At 36.9% G+C, this 23,861-nt stretch overlaps 1 long non-coding RNA gene across 1 annotated transcript in view; it reads left to right on the top strand.

Annotated features, from left to right (window-relative positions):
• Positions 1-1,297: 1,297 nt before the first annotated feature.
• LOC121112268 overlaps positions 1,298-23,861 on the top strand; it is a 117,922-nt gene continuing 95,358 nt past the window's right edge. The window contains exon 1 of the long non-coding RNA XR_005856521.1: positions 1,298-1,417. This is a non-coding gene — a long non-coding RNA (uncharacterized LOC121112268). The remainder of the gene's footprint in view (positions 1,418-23,861) is intronic.

The following is a 23,861-nucleotide window of genomic DNA, read 5'->3' as shown; positions in this document are numbered from 1 at the left end:
AGCAACAGCCTCCCAGTCTGCCCCAGTGCGCTCTGTAAGCTATGTAAGTATGCCTCGCTCAGAAAATGAGGCTGAGTTTAGGTGCAGTGTAGACTCATGCTGTGTTTCATCCAGGAAATTGACTGACTACAACTCCCGGCAGGGAAGGAAAATAGTGCTGTGAATGTAATCCCCTTGCAGGGCTTGTGCAGGAAATATAGATGTCATACTTCAGGGTATATGGTGTGCCTACACTGTGCAGCCAGAGGCAAATGCCGTACTCTGTGACCGGATAAAGGCTCATTCACTACATCCTGCATTTCCCCTTGTGAGTTAAATACACAACAACAGGACATACACAGCCACTGTTTTCCTGCCTCCCTGTCTTGTTGTGACTTCTGAAGTTCTGACATAATTTTTCTGGAATTAGAGTGTTTTTTCTCATGGCATGATTTTAGCCTATTATTTGCAACAGCTGTGGCAGTCAGGCTCTGGCCTTTGTTAAGAGCAGAACCTTCAATATCCCCTCAACTTATTATCAGAGACACTTCAGTTAAAAATAATTCCTTCCCCTTCAGATTTGTCATTCCCGTGTGCTACTCACATTCAGAGCTGACCCTGCTGCAGATAGTATTCCCTAATGCCAAAACTCTATTCTAGCAGTCTTTTTCATCTGTGATTTTTTTTTTTTAACTGCTGAGTACCTGGAGACAAGGTCTTCTGTATCTTTTTTTCTTTCCTAAAAGCTTAATACCTTCCCTCTTCCTTCCCCACTCCCATAATCTCACATATGCGCTTTTATATTTCAATTGCACCAGGCGAGACATCTTCTGACATAATATGTACTGATTGGAGGACTTGGTGACCTATCAGTCACTGAATAATTATGCCCTCAGGTGGGGAAATTTCACAATAATAAAACGTGTTTCAAAATACTCATACAACCTGTTATATACTTTAATATTTGCCCATATACGTATTTGGTGTGAAAGACTAGCAGCTATGTCTGTAAGTTAAAGCAAAACCAACTCCAAGTATTCCAGGGAAAATGAGAATTCCAAAGATGGGAAATGTGCTGTCTTTCAAAGAGAAGCAATAAATAACCAGAGATGTACACAGTCTTGAAACTCCTGATGGAAATAAGCGATCGTCCTGACCAATGTAGTATTCACTTCTGTGCACTGAAAAATGAAACTATTTGGAGGGTGCCTGGGGGCCATTAAGCCACAGCCTGAAACAATGATTGAACAGCTGGTGAAGGGCATGACCAGCACTGGGAGCACAGGTGGAAGCAATTCACCTGTGTGACTGGAAAAGCTGGACTCTGGGTCCATCCCTCCCTAACCTCATTTAAGGGCTGGCAGACAAAAGGGAACCATTTCTACTTGAAGAGTGCCTTCTTCAGGAGTTTCTAGCAAACCTTGATTCTCAGAATCAGGTAAGTTATACTTTCTTTGTTACTGGACTATGATGGATAACTTTCTTAGGTGACCTGGAAACCAGTCAAAGGCAATTATATCTGCTGCTTGTCCTTATAGGGGGCTTGCATGAATAACTTTAGCTAAGAGGTTTTTGTTAGCTGAGGAGTGGAGGCAGGTTAATAACTTGCAGGTAAGTGGTAATTTTCAGTGTTATATGTAGTTTTGCTAAGATCTGAAATGAGCAAAGCTGAAGTTATTATTTAGTAGCAGTGAGAGACTCACTGGGGCTACTTGTCTAATTAAAGGAGTTTAGTGAAATGGGTAGGGCAAAGCAGTGTGTGTTTCTTGAGCACAGAAACCATTTTTGTGGGAAAAGAAAAACAACTATGTAGCTTCAGCAACCACTTCCCTAAGAAAGGACTGTAAAACTACTGAATTTCTGTATGAGATAATGGTGCATGGGAAAATATACATTGATTAATGCCCTGCTTATCTACTAGACTGTTTTTTTTCTTTGTTATACAATGTGGTTTGTTAACGCAACTGATTGATGCTTGACAGTAAAGAAAATTTATGTCTGGATCATCAGAAAGTTTAGCTGAGTTTTTCCAGGATCACAGATGGGCTTTTAAATCAATGCCTCATTGGTGACTCAAATGTGAATCTTGTCTCTGACATTCAGTTTTCTGGCAAAGGCTGCAGGTATGTTAATCCATTTTAGTTTTGATGTTTGGTTTAAAATGAGCTCTAGGTAAACAAGTAATTGTTTTATTTAAGGCCGTACCAAAAATTCCTTTGCAGTAACACATGAAGTCTACATCTAAAACAGTAATAGAAGTGGGGAATAAATCCTATCCCACTACTCAAACATGAGCTATTTGCCAGGTTTTTACTAAAACACCTATTTACAATTTGTTAGTCATTGGATACAGCTGTGTCTCTCACTGGCCCAAATTAAAGAACTTCTTCAGGTGACCTAGCAAGTCACTCGTGCTTTCAATTCTACAAGAAAACAAACTGAGGAAGCTGTCACAAAACTCCATTATGAAGCTAGCTGATGTACTTTAGGGATCTCAGGTGGTGGGGAGTACAGTTTTGGGTGAGAAAGTATGTTTGGTAGTTGCCAACTCTTAAAATCATCATTGTGAAGAAGAAAACCAGTGCTTCTAGAGGTGTGGGAAATGCTGGGAAGGGTGATGCTTTCTGTCTGTGACAACAGACAGTGAGCACAGAGCAGAGAGAGGTGTAGCTGAAGTGGGAGAAAATAGAGGGTCTAATTAATTCTACATTCCATATCTATTAATAGAAATGAACAAGTAGTTTCACTTGAAGGCCATTCCTTGAAGGTGAGGCTGCTGTGGAAGTCATGAGGGAGGGTATGGGTATATGTAAGAGTGGATGTACTGCTTTGAACAGTGGTATATTTTACACAGCATGCTACTTGTGTCCCCTTCATGGAATCTGAGATATCAATCACTGATGTTACTCAAGTTTGGAATAGTATATTGTTTGCTCTGCAAGTACTGCCTCCTATTTACTTCCATGGAAATTACAACAGAAGCAAAAAGTGCAATCACAATATTTTATACAGAAAGTTCTCAACTACAAAACACTGTTTTCCAGCATAGTCATCACCATTAGCTGTGCGCTTTCACCAGCAATGAATAAGAGCCTGCATGCCATGCTTGTCAAAACTTGCACCAGCAGAGGTGACCCACTGTTACTACTGCTGGAACACAATACTTGCCACCTCACTGTGCCTGGATCTGCTGTTTGGTCTCCATAAACATTCAGCAAGTATTGAAGGATGTCAGTGGATGCCTTTTTTGTCTGTTTGCATGGAGGAATTCAATTCCACAGCTTTGCTTCAGATGCTATTTTGTCAGAGCTCCCCTCTGCTGCTCCCTATCACGCAACAACAAAATGTAATGGAATACTAGTGGAAAAGTTGAGCCTCTACTACCAGAGCCTCCACCTCTGGTGCTGTGGGTGAACAAAATAAAATAGGAGGCATTACTTCTGGAATGGCCCTGATAGGTGTGTGAGGAGTCCTTGCTAGAGCAACAAGACTGGGAATTTTGGCTACTTATAAGGCTTTGTAGACTTCTATAACATGTTTAGATGCTAAGTAATCTCAGTGGAAACCCACCCAATTTTCTAAGCTCTTGGCAGAATTATGTAAAACACAGCACAGTGCCAGTAAGTGTTTTGATTTCAAATAATGTGCTATTTCTGATGAAGGTATGTTGTGACAACATTTTTTTTCCCAAGAGCTCTTGATACGGTTTTAGTTTCTGAATGGATTTAAGACATGGCCTCATAAACAGTTCATTACAGTAATCTTATATGTGCTTCTTGGGAAAGTTCCAGAAAACTGCGCTCAAGCAGTCTTATTTTAGCAAAGTTCACTAGAGCGTTAACAGATCATTAAACAGCAATTGCAGTTAACTGGTCATTGAGGGAACTCTCTGATAATAGAGTATAGCAGCACCAACTGTATACATAGTGGGGTTCTTCCTGCAGGAAGCAGTATTCAGTGCATTTCAGATAAAGGTCTGATTTAAATTCCTGTTACTTGTCAATGGATGTTATTTGGAACTAACTTGGACTTCATGAACCTTTTTTAAGGGAGCTTTTAACCAGAAGTTTATTTTTAATTGGTGGAGGATCAGAGAAGAGATAATTATCGCTTGAGTCTCATTAATCTTTACAAAGATGAAAAGACTTCTTTGGCATCTATTAAATAGTGGGGAAAATATATATATATTCAGCAGTAAAATTGAATAAATAAACTTGATAGTTCCATTATTTTGTTTTTGAGCCTTGTTATGTTGTTGAAGTTTTCCATTGGTGCTCTACATTAATGTTTAGTTTAAAGAGAAAAGTGTTCTAAAGGAGTCTCATGTTGGGATGCCAAACCTTACACAAGAGGTGGTTCATATGGCCAAAGTAGTATATACTATTTGAGAATTATTTTTTGCGATGTAATGATCTGAAACAATTTATCTTGTAGAATATATGCTGAAGTGGCAAAACCCCCTTCATCTAAGCAAAGAAAAATGTGGATGTTGATGTTGCAGCTGCTTACAAGGAGTCATGTTGCCCTTACTTTGTGTTGTACTTTTTGGGAGGTTTATTACCATCCAGTGCCAATTACTTGCTGAAGGACAGGTCATGGCAATGTCAATGCTGTTTGGGCCTTCAGAGTACATGACAACAGAGCTAAAACATAAGTTTTAGCCCCAGAACTGTGAGGCCAATAAACATTCTACTATAATGTGTAATGTGGTGCATCTTTACCACTGCTTGAATCCAGTTCATGTGTCATTAGACATCACATTTTCCTTGAGTTCAGAAATGAAAAGGACAAAACTGTATGCTTAGCTCCTGAAATACTATTAAGAAGCTCTAAAACACTCACTTGGAAGTCACCTTAATATCATTACAAAATGGTGCCCTTGGATTTTATGTGACTTAATATAAATTTTCAGTGGGGGGGGGGGGGGAGTTATTAAGGATAAAACAAGCAGACTTTGTTTTTGAATTAAAGTAATGGATACAAACTTAGATACATTATGGTATATCTGTGTTTTTTTGCCTTAGTATGTTGGGCGAAAGGGTCAGTTCAGGCAGAGACAGTGCATATAGGAGACACTGGGATTCACTATGTGGAGAAATAACAAGCTGGTGTAAGAAAACAGTATTTAAAAGAAAATGCCATTTAAAACATTCTGCTCAGGGGTTTGGAGAATGTGTGTGAAGAATGCTTATTGGAATAGTGATCTTTCTGAACAGCCACCTGCACGTACAGAAAGGTGGTGGTTGGTTGGAGACTGAATTTTTCTTTCTTAAATTAAGATGAACTGAGAGACTGCTTCTAAAGTTTTGACCTATACAAATAAGCAGAAACATTATAGAACAGCTGTCTGTGCTTGCTTGGAATAGTGACACTACAGGCTTGGTCAGGTTTGCATCTTGGGCTGTATGTGACTGTGATCTCAGGGAAAAACAATTTTAAAAGGACAGTAGTAGATGAATGTGCTTATGCTAAGTTGTTTAGTGTCATAATGCCCTAATAATACCTAAAGGCCTCAGGTAGTGTCTGTGCCCTGGTCTGTTTTTGTATTGTTTTCTATGCAGTTCCCTATCATAACTACATAATTATGTAGTATAGTTGAACTGAACTATAGTAGCCTATAGTTTAAATAAGACTTTCCATGCCTTTGCCTGAAAATAGAATTGCGTTACCTGCTGTGCTTTTCAGGTCCATGTAAATTGTGTTCTCTGATTTACATCAGTAAACTTCTGCGGGTTCAGCATGGAGCTGTAGTGAGGGGAGACTTTGACTCTTCCAAAGTCAAATGTATTTAAAATTCTTAGTAAACTTTGTGAAGCTACACTTCATGCATTTAAATGCATCTCTTTACACCTGTAAGAGAAAGCAATATGATTTAGAGACATGCAAATATTGGAGTTTTTCATGAATAATGCATTTGTTTGTTTCAATGTGCTATCTGATAATATTTGGTAAAACATGTTTACCTCTTTGGCATAAACACTGCAGATTTTATGTAATGTATTATGCATGGAACTTAGTTGGATTCTTTTTATTTAATTTGGATTTTGTTTTAGAGTGAACTTATCATGTGAGTGCAGTGTTTACCTTACCCTGAACATGGAGCTCACTTGTCTTCCAGCACAGATAAAGCCTGTGAGATCTAAATCCATAGGAAATCAGCCTCTTAGTGTCAGTACTTGTGGCAATGTGTGCTTTCCTTTTCTGTCCCTTTTTCTTCTTTCTTTCACTGTGTTTAAAACATAAAATAATACTGAACTTGAAGTGGAAAAGTCATCTATGTGGATATAGCCATCTACAGAACTCCTGCTGCACCACTGATTGAAATTAAAGTAAAATTTGTTACATTAGATATATTTTGATTTTACGCCTGTACTGCTGCAGTAAATCATTCTTGCTGAGGAGGAAGAAGGATCACATTTATATTACTGTTTTGCTATAGTAGTAACTTGGTGATAAATATATCAAGTGGGGATGGGAGGAGAAAGTGTTACAGAAAGATACTGGCACACTCTTTGGGTTTCTTTCTGGGCCTGGTCCTTAGTCTTGAGCCATGCTGATTTATAGCAAGTGCTGATTAAAGCAAGTAGTCTGTCTGTAATTTTCATTAGGGGAGTGATTTGTAAAATAGACTTAGAAAATCTGAGCTGAGAGGTGGACTTCCTGTAAGCTATGAAATTAAAATACTAATGAAAACCAATGTCTTCTACTTGTCAAGAAGTACTCTATTTTTGGTGTATGCTGATCTCCTGTTGACAAAATGCCTGTGATACAAAGCTATATTTACTATAAGTATGGGAAGATATAAATCAAAGCATGATCTCTATTTGTCACATTAAATAAAACAAATAACCTAATTCTAAGTTTTGTAAAACATCAAAAAGGAAACATTTGTCTCAAATATAAAAACCAAATTATTTAATTCCAGAATGTTTTAGAAAGTGCTCTCAAATAAGTGCTTTTTTGTTTTTTTTTTCAAAAATACCTGTATTTAAGCATTCAATTACATATTAGGATGCTTTTTTTTTTCCTTCAAATGCATCAGGAGAAAGACATGTCTTCCACATGAACAGCCATAGGCAAATGGGCAGTATATCAAAGCAGACAAATAGTAATTCAATTAAGTTTGACAACAGAAATATTTTGATTTAGTTAAATCTAAAAATAAGCTTTTCTCCTCCTAACTAAAATAGGGGACCAATAAAAAAAATAAAATTTTCAGGAGACTTCAAGTGGAAAAGAATTTAAGGAAGTTGCATTTTTTTCATGGTTTTGATCAGCTGAAGCTTTCAGTTTACAGCTATTCTTTTAGGATGGTGTAGTGTATTGGCTCCTTTTTATGAAGCAGTGCAACGTATAACTTTCTGGTGACTATTCCACAGAGAGAGAAAAGAACTTATTACTGCTTCAGAAGGCTGAGTTCTCTTGAAGCAAAGTAGTAGAGGTCAGTGTTTCTGCTGCAGAAGCTTCAGCTCCTCAATGAATATTGAGTGGTTGAATTTTTTTTGCTGTCAAGTCTGTTTGCAACTCAGGTGTTACAACAGGACTCAAATTACTCAAACTTTCAAAAAGTCATTCATACTCTTAAGCTGACTTCTACCAATTCCCACAGCAAACTGTTAAAATGAGAACTATGGCCTAGAATTACTTTTCTAACATCTGCAGGGTAATGATTTATAGTAGATTGTTAACATACTGAGCTTCCCTGTAGTCTTCCTGTTTTGAATTATTCCCCCTGAATTTTTCAAATTCCATGGTTACTTTTTCTTCTTTCTCCATTAAAATTACTCTGCAAAAGTTAATACAACTGAAACTACATTGTGGATCTTAAGAATGCCAAGGGGAGACAAGGACCACTTGGGGTCTATTGTCCTTGCTGTTTTGGCCCACTTGGATCCCACTCTACAGTCAAACTGGTCACAATAGAACTAATAATTTTTAGACTTCGTACTTCTTAGATGTTTCTTGAAATAGAAACGCCACTACAGATATTCTGTAAGCATTCAGTACTTCTGCAAGCCATGTATTTAATGTCTGAAATTGAACCTTAAAGTTGAAGAAAGATGGTGATGAGTCAAACACTTCAACAAAAAATGGTTTACTTGGCATTTGTAGTAGGTATATGGGTAGAATTGAGTTACCTAGTTCACTGCTTCACTCCTTTAACCTTTTACTTCCTTTTCATTCAGTAGGTACCCTGTTTCCTGCACTACATGACAAGTATCCTAGAAACAAATTGCATTACACGACGTGAATTCATCTTGTTGTCTACAGGGAATCATTTGGAAAAAGGAGCATATTTTCTAGCTAGTGGGGGAAAATGAGAGCCTTGCCTTGACTCTGAAACTTCTAAACAGACAGATTTTTATTAGATTTCCTTGACTGTACATCCTGCTGTCTTCATGAAGTTGAACCCCCATATTCTGTGGTAAAATGCACAGCAAAAGAAATGTGTTAATATGGTGGAACTTGTGAAGAACGAGCTGCTGGATATTGCCTACCTAGTGTCATTACGACAGTGCAAATGGTTTTTTTTTTTTTTATGGGGTGAATGGGCTAAAATATAACTTGCATGAGTTTTTACATAGGTAAAATTCATATCCTTGATGCAAAGAACAATGTTCCCTTTTCCACAGTGTGGAAGTCTCTAACAGTTTGCAGTACAATGACTAGAAAATCTTACGAATATGAAGAAGTGTTTTGTTCCATGAAAATACTGAAACATATTAAACAGATAAAAATAATAGAAGTGCTGAGGGACTCTGAAATGGATGGTTACCATTAGCAAAAGTATAAGTGAATCTCATCTACTGTCAATCTCCTTTAAACAGAGGGAGCAATTCACTGAAATTCCTTTTATGAATGAGAAGATTTTTAAACCGCTTAATGTAAACCATTTCCAATTAAGATCTCACCCTTATTAGAAATAGATCTTTTCATAACAGCTGTATCAATCCTAGATGTTTAGAATGAAAGCTGTTCCTAAAAGCTTTCAATATTTGCTCCATCTGTGTAAGAAGGGAAAAATCCAAGCCAAATAACAGTGGAAGAAAAATTTGAGCTGACACTGATTTAAAAACTGAAGTGAAACTTTGGTCCTGAAAATGTGAGCATATTTACCTTCAAATGTAGTTCCATTTATTCCTCCGAGCAAACTTCAGGGGTTGTTTGCAGAACTAAGACCTAGATCTGCAAAATACAACTTGTTTCTGAGACTCAGTTCCATGTGAACTCATAAGTACTGTGACAGTTAAGAGAGGCCCAAGAGTTCTGGGAGAACATTGAATTTTGAAGCCTTACAGTATCATATTGTTTTTATTATACACACAGATTTTCAAGGTGGCTGAGAACAGTTTAGACCCAAATGTCTATTCTACTTACTAATTTCTTTTTAATATTTATTTTGGTGTGTTAAAGAATGGGGAAATTACACAGTGTATTTAGTATATCACTCAGTGGTGTAGAGCTACAGTGCCAAAGTCTTAATGTGAATTGGATTGCAAAGCTTTTGGTCATTTATTTGCAATCTGTGTGAGTGAGCCCCCTAAATACTGAAGACTAAAAAACAATAAGAAGGTTCTGTTTTGTTAAGTGTGCATTGCAACATAGTGTTTGTGTTTTAATTAACTTAATCTGTATCTTCCTGAATACTTCACTATACCATGAGAAAATCCTGACTGAATGCTTCCTGAGCACAGCAGCTTCCTCGTTGCTGCTGTTGTCCTGTGCTGGAGAGATTTGTAATAAATTCTTAGGGCTTGTATCAGTGAAGTCTGAAAGGAAATGCTTAAGCAGGTGTGTAACCTGAAGAAACAATATGGTAAGGGTTAAAGGAATTGATTTATCATCTATTGATAGCCAAGAGTGTGGATTGACAGCTTTAAAACTGGTGAATACTGAGGATCATGCTCTTTGTATAAACACCAGGAGACTGGTGCTCCAACAAAAGCTGCATGAATTCAGAGATCTTGAAACATTTTGAACTACTTATTTTGCCTTTTTTTTTACACTGAAATTACCATATTTTTATCAGGTTTACTCAGATCATTAGTTTCAAATATTTGTGTAGAGATGAAGAAATAAGCTACAAAGATAAAGAAATGCAGCATTTGAATGCAGAATTTTATTTCTGCTCCTGTTATTGCCAATTTTTCTTCACTCTAAAATATTTCCTGGAGAAATATGCAAGCTAAGCAGAAATGATTTTGAAGACCTGAATAGTCTTGGTAAACAATGCTATAGTAAAGACCTTCAATGGTCTGTTCACCTAAAGACTTCCTGCGTGTGCCTCCTGATAACCGTTAACTTGACTATCACCTTGAAAATTTAGGTAACCCAGAGAAAATTGTATCTAAAAAAGCTAAGGGGGTAAAACTGCTTAAGTACATATGTATACTTGCCTGTGTATGTTAGCAGGTATATAAAACTAGGAAGTGGCTTCATTTAATTTAATTCTAAATTATGTTAGTGGTATGTCAAACTTCTTAGAGTGCCAGGAAAGAGAAAGTAACAAAAACTGGAGAGAGATCTCTTCCTGATACCTCATCCTCAGAGGTTACAAAGAATTCTACATTATGTTTCTATTTTTATTATTTATAATAGAATTTGTCTGTCAAAATCTACCTATGGAATTGTTTCAGAATGTTTTCTACCCTGTCACTGAATAGTAAAGTTCTGCTTTTGTGTTTTTTGTATGCATGGTAACATCTAATCTACATGTTAAGAATGTAGTCTTGTTGCGTGACTTGCTTTCTCTCCCTTTTGTAAGTTGATTTAGAAGATGGAATTCAAAGTATCTACACGTGCCACTGTACCTCTCAAACAACCTGGTTTTTGGCAATAAGTAGTAATCATCTGGGTCTTCTCAAAGAAAGGCATACAAAAATATAAATGATAATTTTTATAAATATTATTGTTTAGCTTATGATTATAACAGAAGTAGTCTTTCAAGTGCTGCATGATTCTCTCCACCAACTTTGAGTATGGTAGATGTTTGTCAGACCTCTTACTGAGGTTGTGCTATATAATACAACAAAGAACAAATGTTCTTGGGGTTGATGTTGAGTACGTTCTCAACGAAAATACTCAGAGTAAGGATGAATATTTCTTATGCCGATGATACAGCTTTTGTCATGGCCTTAACAGATTTATTGAAGCAAGTAGTAACTTCCAGAAAGGAACTAAGTTGATAAGAGATGCTTCCTACCTGAGGATCTTCTCAAATACTTTCTTGCAAAGAGTTTGCTTTGATGAAGTGGCCTTTTCTAAGGAAATACTTCAAAGAGAATTTTCATCAAGGAATTCCCTCCTAGCCTAGTACTCAGGGCAACATAATGGGCATGTTCACATAGAACAAATATAGACAGAATAGAGAGATCATCATTAGATTTTTCACTAGCTCTGTGTGATATTTCCAGATTTTTACTATCTCGACTGACAGCGATGATTTAGAGTGCAAGTAAACTATTAGCATAATTAGATTAAACATGTCATGCTGCAATTAGAATTGTGTCTGTCAGACCATTCTTCATTAATATAACTTGTTCAGAACATATTGTCTGCTTCCTGATTCTCCTAGACTAATTAGATACGTGTATGGATGCTTGGATTGCTTAATTATTTTCATTGTTCACCATTAACATCTTACTGAACTTGGACCTGATGTTACTTGGAAAGAAGCTGTGGGATTGTCCTAAGCCTGGGAGAGGTGTTGGCCAGATGTCCCCCAAGCCAAAATGACAGAGTAGGAAAGAATTTGAAATGGAGGAATCACAAGTGGAAGGAGTCAACAGCCCTACTGTGAGAGAAGGAAGATATCCTTCGAACTGTTCGTTGGAGGCAGGTCCTCCTGCTTACTGACAGAATTGAGTAATATACCTGAGATGAGAGGGAGTTTGGTGAGGTTGGATGGGAAGAAAACATGGGATAGTACATGAGTCCTTCTCTGAACAATTTTTAAATAATAATGTCATGGCCTCGTAGTGATCTTTCGATGTGATGATTCAAAGATCTCCACAAGCACTGACTTCCCAAACCTGCTCATGTAATAAACTTTTTGCTATGGTTAGAAAAAAAATAATTAAATTCAATGTCTGTTTAGGGGAAGAACCTCAAAAATTACATTTTTTGGAGACATCAATTGAAATATTTGTTAACTGTCCCTTTTAAAAAAAGGCAATTTTGGGATGAAAAATGCCATTCAAAAATAAAAATAAAGATGACATTAAATGAAATGTCAAAACAGAATGAGTCAACATTTCTAAAATATCTCCTTTTCTCAACAGTATTCAACTAAAGCATTTTCCAAATGTAAAATGAAGGCAATTTCCAGCTCCTTCCATCCAAACTGACATCATGTTACATTAATTTTATGACCTTACTATTTGCCAACAATTTTTGGCCAGCACTGTTCTTGCCTTTCCTTGAGGGAAGTTGGTGAAATCACTTCTCCCCATGCTGAGATGTAGTTCTGCTTCCAGGAAAAACTTTCTAGCGCATGCAAGTAGAAACAGAAGCTCAGTACACAGTCACACACAATGCTCTCAGTCTACAACACTGCTGTCCAGTTGAGATGAGCACATTGGAAAGGGGTTGTATTGTAGCATAGCCAGAAGACTTAATTTTTAGCCTTCTCCCCCATAAAAAAAATTTTTTTTTTTTTTGCTTAGCTGTGGTGAAAATGCTAGCATCACCTTTCATCTTAGTGCACAGGTGAATACTTGGTCATTGTTGTCCCTTCTAATCTGCTTCCTGACTCCTAAAGTAAACAAAACATATGAGAATTCATCATGGGATTAGAAGAAAATGAATGCAGTCTGGCAGCTTGCTTCAGGTAATGCCTGAATACTTTTTGGATATTCCCAAATAAAAAGCTAAGTTATCTTGCGACCTGCAACATACGACTTTAAATGCAGAATCATTAATTTCTTCAGTTTGATCAATTATTGTTATATTGTATCAGGCTTTTACTCATAAATAATTTTTTATGATCTCCTAGTAAGTTGATCTTTCATGTATGTTCTTAACTCTATGGTAACTACCAGGCAAATCAGGGGACCTGATTGCTAGTTTGCTAGTCCAAATTTCAATGGCTCAAGAATATCTGAAATTCAGTATGTCATTTGGAGAAATTTTGCTTCCTTTGACTACTTCTGACAGTAGCATTGATATAAGAGAAAGTATAACAATTTTCATTGAATATAAAAATTGACGTATTTCTCCTGTGGTATTTTAAGTCCTTTTTCTTGTATTCTACATTTAATATATTTCTCAATTCTGTGTAATAAGGTGATAAGATTTCTGTAGTTCTGTAATATAGTGGGAGTGATTCATATAGCCATCAAAACTGGTGCAAAAAGGCAGACTTAAAATTCATCAACTGGCTTTATTCAATATATTGAATAAAATATTGCTGAAGGACTTTTTACATGAATATGCTCTTTTAACATATCATAATTACATTTAGTGTTAAATCAGAAACGGCAGTTTGAGATACTGCTCATGTTACTTTTCTGTTCTATCAATCCTCAAGTTGCAGGAGGTGCTCTGGCTTTCCTAAACTTGGTGCTTCAGCCCCTAATGAGGAGTGCTTGTGCTGTTTGCTCAGACCCCTTCTTTGGGCAAATTGTGTGTAGTTTTGCAGTCCTGCGCTTCAAAGAATATAATGAGTTAATGGCTTCATTGCAAGATTTTGAATTCAGACTGAGGGGGTAAAGTGTTAAGCACATTTCCTGTAGTGTTCTTCCTTTCTCTGTTTTCCACATTGTCTTCATTTTATTGGACTTGAATACTGCATGTGCCACACCTGAATATGCTATTAAAACTACACTATCCAGACAATAAGCAATATTTTTCATGCAACTTTGAAAATGTGATCAGTAAATCAAAATTGAGTTTTACAAAGCTGAGACTTGTTTGCAGCAGTCACCTCAAACAATAAAGCACTTCTTTTACAATATATAGCATGCTTAGCCCTATATATAATTAATGGGTGTACTAGTTAGATCATCAGAAGTCTGACAAGAAAGCAAAGGAATGAGTGGCTGACTGCGGAGAAACTCTCCTTACGAAAATGTCCTGTCTTCCTATTCATGGTTTAAGTAGCTATTGACTAAAATGCCCCTTTAAGCTTATTTTACACTAATGTACACTTAGAAAAATACATTTCTTTTATTTCTTAATTTTTGAAATGGAATGGTGTTAAGTGCCTTCTCTTTTAACTGCTTAAAATATACTTTGAATTTTTATTCATTGTGGCAAAGTATTAAAGTTACAACTTTAAAAATAAGGAGTTTCTGGACATTCCTGGGGCTGTATCTGTCCTCAGATACAGACACTCAGCTAGAGACACTCCTTTACAGCAGGAGTCTTATTATCCTGCTTAAATTGTAGAGTGTGCTGTATGTTGTATTTGTCATTACAATAGAAAAATGTAGTAACTTTGGAAGGTCCTTGCGCTAGCTTTCAATGACCTATCCTTAAAATTGAAAATGGCTATAAGCAAGGTTTTGGGTCGTTCTCTAAAATGTGCTACCTTCCAAAGTGAAACTGAAAATGTGGCTGTCTTCAGAATTCTAGAGAATAACAAAATAATAGGAGTTGGAAGGGCCCTCTGGATATCATCCAGTGATTTTGGTTTCTTTGTAGAAAGAAATATTTTTCCAGATGGTCTTTGAAGTATCTTCATAGTTTTAAGACGCTCTTTAATATTTATTTCATCTTCTTTGACCATAGTTGTTAAACTCCTCTAACTTCTAAATTATTCTATTCCTCTTCCACTCCCCCATCCCCAAAGCAAGCAAACAACAACAACAAAAAAGCCAAAAAAACAACCAAACCAAATAAGAAGCAGTGTAATCGTAATAACCCTGAACTACTCAACGTATGCTTTTGCTCAAGAATAAATACCTTCTATTTGCCTCTGTGTGGGTTTTAAAATTTATTTATATTTTTGATTGTAATTAGTCTTGCACAACTAGTTCTCTGTCCCCAGAATTAATTATTTCAAATACTTTTCTGAAATCAATCTTACAGCATTATGTTCTACAGGTACAGGTTTTACTTAGTCAACTTAGAGTTCATGCTTGTTGGCCATATCCAGACTCTTTATTTTCAGTATTCTGAATAGAAACGTACAAGAACTCTATTGAGAAGTAATTATGGGAAATGCAAGATACATGTATAATGGGGATATATTTTTCTGGATGGAGACTCAGCTGTTTGTCTAATAAATGTATTGTCCCTTTCTGGCTTCCAGTGGAGAATCTCCACACATAATGAATGTGGCAAAACAGGTGCTGCATCAGGAGGGGGCAGGAAGAAGTCTCCTAAAAAGTTTTGTTCTTACTCTGTGTCAGGGCTAAGGATTTACAGAAGAGACAAGTCATTATCTCCCTTTCCAAAATAGCTGACAATTGTTATCTATTCACTAGCAAACTGGCTTTTTGCTGATTTTATATGTCACTATGTTTCACTGAATATAGGTTTCAAATGCAAGAGGAAGAAAACCGTTGAAAATCAAGTACAGCTCTGTGACTCTACAAATCTTCACCTGTTACAGCATACCCTCCTCCTTATAGAAATAGCCTTCATCAGCAGATAGCTGAAAAGAGCAACTTAGGTGCATGGAACAGTATGTGGGAAGTGTCTTGTGCTCTTTTCATTTTAAAGACTCTGAGGCTCACATTTCATATACTGCTGCATTTAGAATCACAGTTGTTAACACTCTGGGACTTTTCAGTGATAGGGAATTGTGTCACTTAGGTTTCTGATAGCAAGACTAGAGAATTCAAGAGTAAAAATTTAGATGCAAGGAAATATCCTTCAGAAAGACTGTGCCACTTCCAGATGTTTATGCTGTTGAAGGAGAAAAATATCAGAGAGAGAACTTTTGATCAGAACAATCATTCTGAGCTTAAAAACTGATGCGTGTATATTAATTCTTAAGAAATGAAGAAAATTAGTATTGGAGAAATCCCCCCCCTGTAATAGGTGCTAGTGGAATTGAGAAATGGCAAATTGGTATCATATTAGGTAGTGCAGAGGCAGTGAAGTGGAGACTCTTGAAGAATACAAGCTCAGTCTTACCATGAAGTCAAGAATGCTATGCCAGTTTGATTGGTGTTAGAATTCAAGTAAGTTCTTAGTGCTGCCACAGCAGAATCTTTCAATAGTGCTTAATGCAAATCTCCTGCTCAGCAAGTCTCCCTGGATTAGAAGACAGGTTTCTGATCCACTGCTGAACTATGCAAATGTGGTTAAATAATGGAACTGAATATCATGAAATATCAAGGGAATCTTTGGTATCTCTTCTGATCAACTCATTCACCATTATTAAACATTCACATAGTTTTCAGTGCCTCTTTCTCATCTGCTAGCTAGATCACTATGAAGCAACAAGACATCTTCATCCCCCTTTCTGAACCAAAGTCTTAGTAGTACAATGCCTGGCTGTCAGTGTGTCAGGCTGAACTGGGAACTAGCACTTGGGAGCAGGGTTGGTGATGCTCTAGAACTAATATAAGCAGTTAAAAGTCAAGACTGATAGAGCAATTTTCTAATTAGTCGTAATGTTGAGATTCTGTTTAATTGCTTCAATATTCAGATGAGCAAAATGTACCTGATGTACCAAGGTACAGAGCAGTGAGTGCACTCATTACCATTGTGCTTTGATATATGGATCAAAGGCTTCTTGCATCTAGAGATGTAAGCTGCCATTGAAGTCTATACTAAACATCTGCTTGATCGTGTGCAACTGATTGTTTTATGTTTCGTGTGTTTCAGGAGTGCATTTAAGGACCAAGCTTACTCAGTGTTTATTGGTATGATGATATGAATAACTGCTATACTATTGAAGTCAGCAACATGAGGACTGCTTATCAGCCTCAGAGAAAAAGTTATATTAGAGGAATAGAGAATATCCATGACTTTATGCTTCATCCATCCACACGTTAAAGTAAAATACGCAGAGCAATTCTACATATATTATTCCTTTGAAAAACGGAATTGAAATATATGCAGATGTATTTACCATATATTTCCTCATGTATTTATCCTATCTGTGTGAAAAGAAGCCTTAGGCATCTTCCAAATTAAAGAAAAGTTAATGAGCATAAAGTGTGTGAATATTTTATATGATAGTGTATAATAGTTTTAGTAGTAGTAATTAGAATAAATTCAATCACAGGTCTTTTAGAGAATAAAGATGGTATTTTATTTGAATTTTGCTAGAAACTTACCAGCTCCATGTTTTAGGAAAGAAACAGCTGTTCTAACTCACCAGGCTTTTTTTTCTTACCATACACAACCTATTTTGGTTCACCATTTTGGCGTTGCATTTTGGTTCAGCCTCATGTTCCACTAGCATTCGTAGAGAGTGTGGGCAGGGAGTAACTGACAGCATGGGATAGCATGCATGTGTCAGTCCCTAAGTTTCCTTTGAAGAGCTCTGGTTATCAACCCCAGGCTATTTCCATGACTCAAATAAATGAAGCCTTCTAGAGTGAACATCTTTCCTGTCACCAAAGTAACTTAGCTCTATTTTCCTTCAGCCATGGCTTTGGGACTGCCATGTGTGAATACCTACCCATGGGGCAGAACACCCATTGCCCCAGCCCAGAGCAGGACTGGTAGGCAGCAAGCAACCCTAATGCTACCTTGAAGCCACAAGCAGGGAGTTTGTATCACCAGTGGAAATCCTGTTATGGAATGGATTTGGTAAATGACTCTGAGATGCTTGATGGTTTGTGACATATGCTTACCTAGTGATAGGAGAAGTGGAAAGCTGATGAGCTGTGCTTAGACTGAATCTGCTGAATGTTTGTAATAACAAAAAATAAATCTCACCCCTGTCAGTGAAGGATTCTGCAAAGTAGCTAAGGCTTTTATTTTGTATTTTTTCATATAATCCTGTGAAAACCTCCTACCCTGGCAATAAATCTCTTTCCAGCATCTGTTATGCCTTAATTTCCACTGATAAATAGTGTAAGAAAACCACAGCCATGCAGAGTTCTAGTATGCGATTGAAAGGAAGTGGTGTGGTCTTTGCAGATTGCGCTTTGAAGACTCAAATTCCAGTTATTTGTTTTTTTTTCCTTCCTACATAAGCTCTTCATTATGAATGGACCAGTCAGCATCTGAAAACTGCCTTGAGATGGCCTCTTACATTGTTCTAGGTTTGCTTTCCATAAATTTACATGGTTTTGATTCTATAAGAGTGAGGCTTATGCTCTCTATATGGCACAGTGCAGACCTTTGCTGTGCCTGAGTGTTGTCAGTCCTGTCAGTGGACAGCAGTTAATTATTGATCTAATGTCCTATATATAATGTACTATATAGCTGGATTGCAGGTGTGTGACTTACACATAGGAGGTTACTTTGACTCGAAGTTGCAGAAATCTGGTCCCTCTGGTGTGTAGATGCAATCACTCTGCCCTCAGTGTGAGCAGTGATACCATCCCATCATAGGAAGATGCTTCTATATAACAGGACAGGAGACTGAATGGGGAGTGGTTTCTCTGATCCTAGTCTGTCTAAATCTGGTGTAATATGATCATTCCATGGCAACTGCATTTTCTGCAGAACTGGAAATTTGAAGTTGCAATTTTTTCCTAGTGCTTGAAGTTTGAACAGCTAAAATGCACATTTGAAGGTGGAGCTACCCAGACAATTGTGCATCAATGCCATCTACTGTCATTCTAATGACTCCAAGTTCTGTTCTTTTTCTATGAAGGCTACCAATCCCTGGCCAACATTATGTATATCATTCCCTCTATCATCTACGTTCTTCTGTCTTGATTTTTATTTGATGTGTAGCTTTAAACTTCAATATAGCCATCTTATTAATATCAGCAAGCATTTATGAACCTTACTGTGCTTGTATGCAGAAGAAAATTCTGGAGTGGGTTTTCTGGCATAAACCGACTAGAAATCTAGAGATTTTTCTTGTTTTTAAAATGCTCTCCTAGACTGCAGTGCAAGAGCAATGCATTAAAATTCCCTGAACCATTACTCTCCAGAGAACTGTTCCGTGGGATTAGAGGCCAGTGACAAATAATCATGTATTGCTCCTTCGAAATGAAAGCCTTTTCCTTTTTCATAAATAAATACTCTATAATGATCCAGAGATCAAAGACACCGATACATCAAAAATAAGGCCAAACCTAAAGTATTGGATGAAAGTAGTTCTGCTATTAGAAGGGATGAGTCTTGCCTTTAACACTGCTAGCTGTATCCAGAAGGGACTGTGTGGTTTCTATGATGCCAGGATTGAGACTTCTGGAGGAGAACAAATTTTTACGCATGGAAAATAGATTTCTGTTTAGTACATTTTTCCTATCCGTAATGCAGCCATTCTACTGCCAGTAAATACAACTTCCTGAATTTATACAATGCAGATTAATATATCAAGAGACATATTCATGTCAATCATGCATTTTTCAAAGCAGTATAAAATGGATTATTTACTAAAAGTACATGCACTTAGGCAATTAATTAGCTGTGAATGTTCTGTATAAATAATTCTCAGAGCTGCTGTGCATTGACCTTTAAGAAGCTGTCTTTAGTCTCAGCTCCAGCATCCCTGAAGACTGAACTAATTGATATAGAACTGAACCTGAATAAACATTATAATAAGTAGACATTGATACAATATAGTGTTTTGGTCAAAATCAGACTGAAATTTCAGTGTGTTGAAAAGAGAGTTAGGATAAAGCAGTTTAAAACTGATGCTCAAAATGAAAGGAGTGAAGTAAAACAATAAAGACTGGTCATAGGTATCAGCTTCAGGTTAGCTAGGCTCAATTGCCTTTGCTTATTAGAATGATAATTTTCAATCCTAGATAATTTGGGAATTTATTTCCAACTGTAGTGGACAGTTAACTGCTGACTGACACTTTTACTGGCTTTTCCAGACAGGATCAAGAATTGAGTGAACTCCAGAGACTGCAGTAAATCACTGCTAATGATCCCTTTGATCAAAATTAAGATAAATTTCAAATTCCACGTTTGGAAGAGAGAATAAATTTTTCCAAGTCATAGCGACTGATTTGACACTAGCTATGGCTTGGATGTCTGACAAACTCTGCTTTCATTGGGAAACAAAAGCATTAGCTTGAAATATTTATCTGGAAATGTCATGGATTCAGTGACCCCTCAATAAATCCAGGACAGGATCTGAGCATCCAGCTTGGTCTCTGTGCTGCGACTGTGCAGTAAGTTAGATTCAGGAACCTTTTCTGGCTCCAGGGCAAACTGTTTATATAATTTACCATGCTGTCCTGAAGAGCATTTATTTTTTCCCTCAATGTTAGTATTGAGGAGCTGCCTGTTGGTGAGCAGTTCTTTCCATGTACCAGATGTCATATCATCCACAGAATTGTTTGGGGAAGTTCCGGTTAGTTAAAAACATGCCATGGATGATCCCTAGCTGTTCATCAGTACAAATATTTGGGTTCTCAGAACCCTCAGTGGCACTGCTTCACTTGCTGGTATGGGTACAGATTGATTGTGTCTACAGGAACCATCATTTCACTGTTGCAGCTCACAGGTGGATTTTCATGCAGCGCAGCCTCAGGTAAGGCTCTCATGATGGACTCAGCCAGACTTGAGGCTTGAGGTTGGTCCAGCCAAGTTAGCAGTGGTTTGCAGGGTAGATCTGCATCGCTTGTCTTGGGCTGCCTATTTACCACCATTATCTGTAAAGTGAGAATGGATGACCTACCAGTGCTTAAAAGGGGATTGCCAGTTCAGGCCCTGTGGTTACTGAGGGTGCCTTCAGGGTACTCAGCAGCTGAGAATCAGGAGAGCTTTCAGTTCAAAGGGAGCTTGGGAAAGTTTCCATTTCATGGGGATTGCAAAATTAGACTTTTTTTTTTGGAGAAAAATATAGTTTTATATGAACAAGAACACTTTTTTTTTTTACCAGATCTGTACTACATCATCTTTGTGTAGAGATAACAACTAATCATAGCACAAAACTCTGGAGGTGAAGCCTTGTTTATTTCTCATCTTTGAAGCAGCTTGTACTGCAGAAATACAAACGGTGCAGTGATTTTTAATTAGGCTCTGCTCCTTTGTCTTTGTATCTCTTATTCTAGTGTTTTCATGTGTGCATTTTAATGTCGTTTCATGCCCAATGTTGATCTCCTATAAAAGATTTTGGACTTCTTTATAAAGCAGTTCATTTAACACATGTATTTAGCAGCCACTCATTTATAGGTGCAAGGATTTGCACTGAGTATCCAAAGCACCAAGAGAGCTCTATCGGGCCTTCAGAGACCAGGAATGCCACTGCATTCACTGTTTTGAATGGTAACTGCAGAGTTTGGGAGTCAATCTGAGTCTCTTACACTAACAATTTTCAGTAACTTACTGACACCAATTCCTTTCAAGATTCTCAAGAACCCTCAGGGATGATTGCTGCTAATCTCTTGAATTCTTTGAAGAAGCCAGAGAAAAGAATTCTGGTCTGTACTTGGGAATGTGGAGCTAGGCCTAGCAAATATATCTTTGGAAAAGATACCTTGTTATAAAGAAGGAGGGCAAGTGAGGCTCTTATAGAGTCAAATGTGTCACAAAATGAATATTTAAGATTATTTTCAGATCAGTTAAAATAGCCTTTGAGTATTCTTAAGAGCTTTGATGTTATGATCAGCTCAGAGGTGAATTTTATATCTCATGGCACTGTTATGATTTACGTTAGGAATTTCTGAAACACATTTTAATAAGGGTAGGCTTTAAGACATACCCACACAGAACAAAAGCAACTACTTCTGCTATATATTACAGAAGTTTCAACTAACAAATAACATAAATGACAGCCACTGGAACAAACAAGAATAGTTTATTGTAATGTAAATGCTTTCTTCCAAATAATTATTGGTGCCAAAATCAGACTCTTTTCGAGGAAAGATCCAATTATAATTATTTCCTGAGTTGGAATATTGTATATATCTATTATTTTTTAACTGTTACCTGTATAAACATAGTCATACACATTACGGGCAACAATACAGAAATAAACAATCCTTCAGTGATGATGACAGATATAAACATTAAAATCAGTACTTAGAAATACTTTGTCACATTACATGGGCAAAACTAACTGGAACTGCTATATATTCCTCTTGTAGGCAACCACTTACAGACATTTCCAATGAGATTAAATATTTACTATTAGTAAAAGTAATTTTTGCAGTTATACAAAGAATAAGAGGCTGAGGCTTCGTGGTCTGGAAAAGAAATGACTTGGGCAAAAAGACAGAAAAATTATGAATAGCAGGAAGCAGGTAGAAATCAATCTAAGAGCTATGCCACCACCTGAAAGCAAGAAGATCCTTTCTGAGATCTGTCATTGTCCACTTCATATAATTCCAAAAATTGCTGAAGACAATAGTCTTGGACTCCTTGCAACAGGTGGTGTTACGTTGGCATCAAAATATAGCAATGAGTCTCTAGACAAAATAGCTCAAAGAAGACAATCTCTTGGGTTGGCACAGAAGAATCAGGTGTCCTACGTCTGGCCCATAAACACTGTAAAATAAGAAAATATACAATCAACCATGCAAAATAAGGAGAGGATGGGGAAATCTGTAACTGGTGGAAGCAATTAACTTCCAAGCATCTGTAGATAATATGCTTTTAGAAGTTTTTTGGACTATTCTAATGCATATCTTTGAATTCTTGGAAACTATCTGAACAGACAGCTTGTTGCTAATATCTTAGGGTTTTAACTGTTATTAATTCAGCCATTTTAACTTCCAAATAGAAAGATGCATTTTAACTTACCAATTTTATCCTTAACATGTTTTGAGAGGTTGCTCATACTAGCATATTTGAGTTTTATGTGTGCCTCAGCATTTCTGCAGGTTAATAATGTCCTGAAGGCTACAGGATTTCCTTTTGGTTCCAAAATTACATATGCATTATTGCAAATGAGTTCTGCCACAAAGGAATTCATAATGAAAACATCAGAGGGAATTAAAGTGCTTCTTATAATACTTGAGTTTGCTCCATTAATCTGAGGGCAGAATGAATTGAGTCATTATGTTCCTAGATGATATTAGGGACCAAATGGGCAGCCCTGTCCCAGCTTGATGTTTTTTCCTCTGTAAGTATATTTTGCTGGGGGAGTGGGTCAGGTCCAGGGGCAGAAAATCCATCTTGGGTAATTGAAGTCCCTGAATAATGTTTTAACTTAAGTTTTAATCTTTATGCACAGAGACAGCAGGTCACTGTTAACTAGCAAGAGAAACAGAAAGATTAAGAATGTACACAGTGCATTACTTTAAGGGGAGAGTGAAGAGGCATAAGTATCTCTTACTGTAGAACCATTGTGCCTTAAAGATCTGTCTTTTCATATTGATATTCATGACTTCATTGCAAATACTTGGCATCTGAAAGTATCTGAAAAGCATGAGGTAGCATAATATTTATAATAACAATGTATTTATGATAACAATGTCATGTTACCTGAAATTAGCAAGGGTGAACACAGCGGTATCTTTAATGAAGCTAGCTGATCCATTTGGATAAGAAAAGGAAAGATTGCAAAGCTAAAATAGGAGCAATAGACTTGAAACTGGTATTTATCAAAGGAATTAATAAAGTACTTCTTCCATTGCATTGTACATGTGTCATAGGGAGATTTGAGTGAATTTTAATTTAATTATTTAATGAAGAAACATTTAGATGTCTTGGTTGAATCCCAAGATGTTTTGTTAAAGAAAGCTCACAACCCATCCAAATAATATTTTTGGTTTTAAGCGAACTGTTCTTATTCTTATACCACCTCTTAACATTTTCATCGTGACTAAGGTGCGTTTACACTGGGTACTGTGAGCAGATGCAATTCTGAACTTGTCCTCCAGGTGGATGTGAACTCATTT

Source organism: Gallus gallus, chromosome 2, assembly GCF_016699485.2.
Source record: "Gallus gallus isolate bGalGal1 chromosome 2, bGalGal1.mat.broiler.GRCg7b, whole genome shotgun sequence".
Taxonomy (NCBI): domain Eukaryota; kingdom Metazoa; phylum Chordata; class Aves; order Galliformes; family Phasianidae; genus Gallus; species Gallus gallus.
The sequence above is the reverse complement of the archived record's forward strand: the minus strand, read 5'-3'. Positions and strand labels throughout refer to the sequence as shown.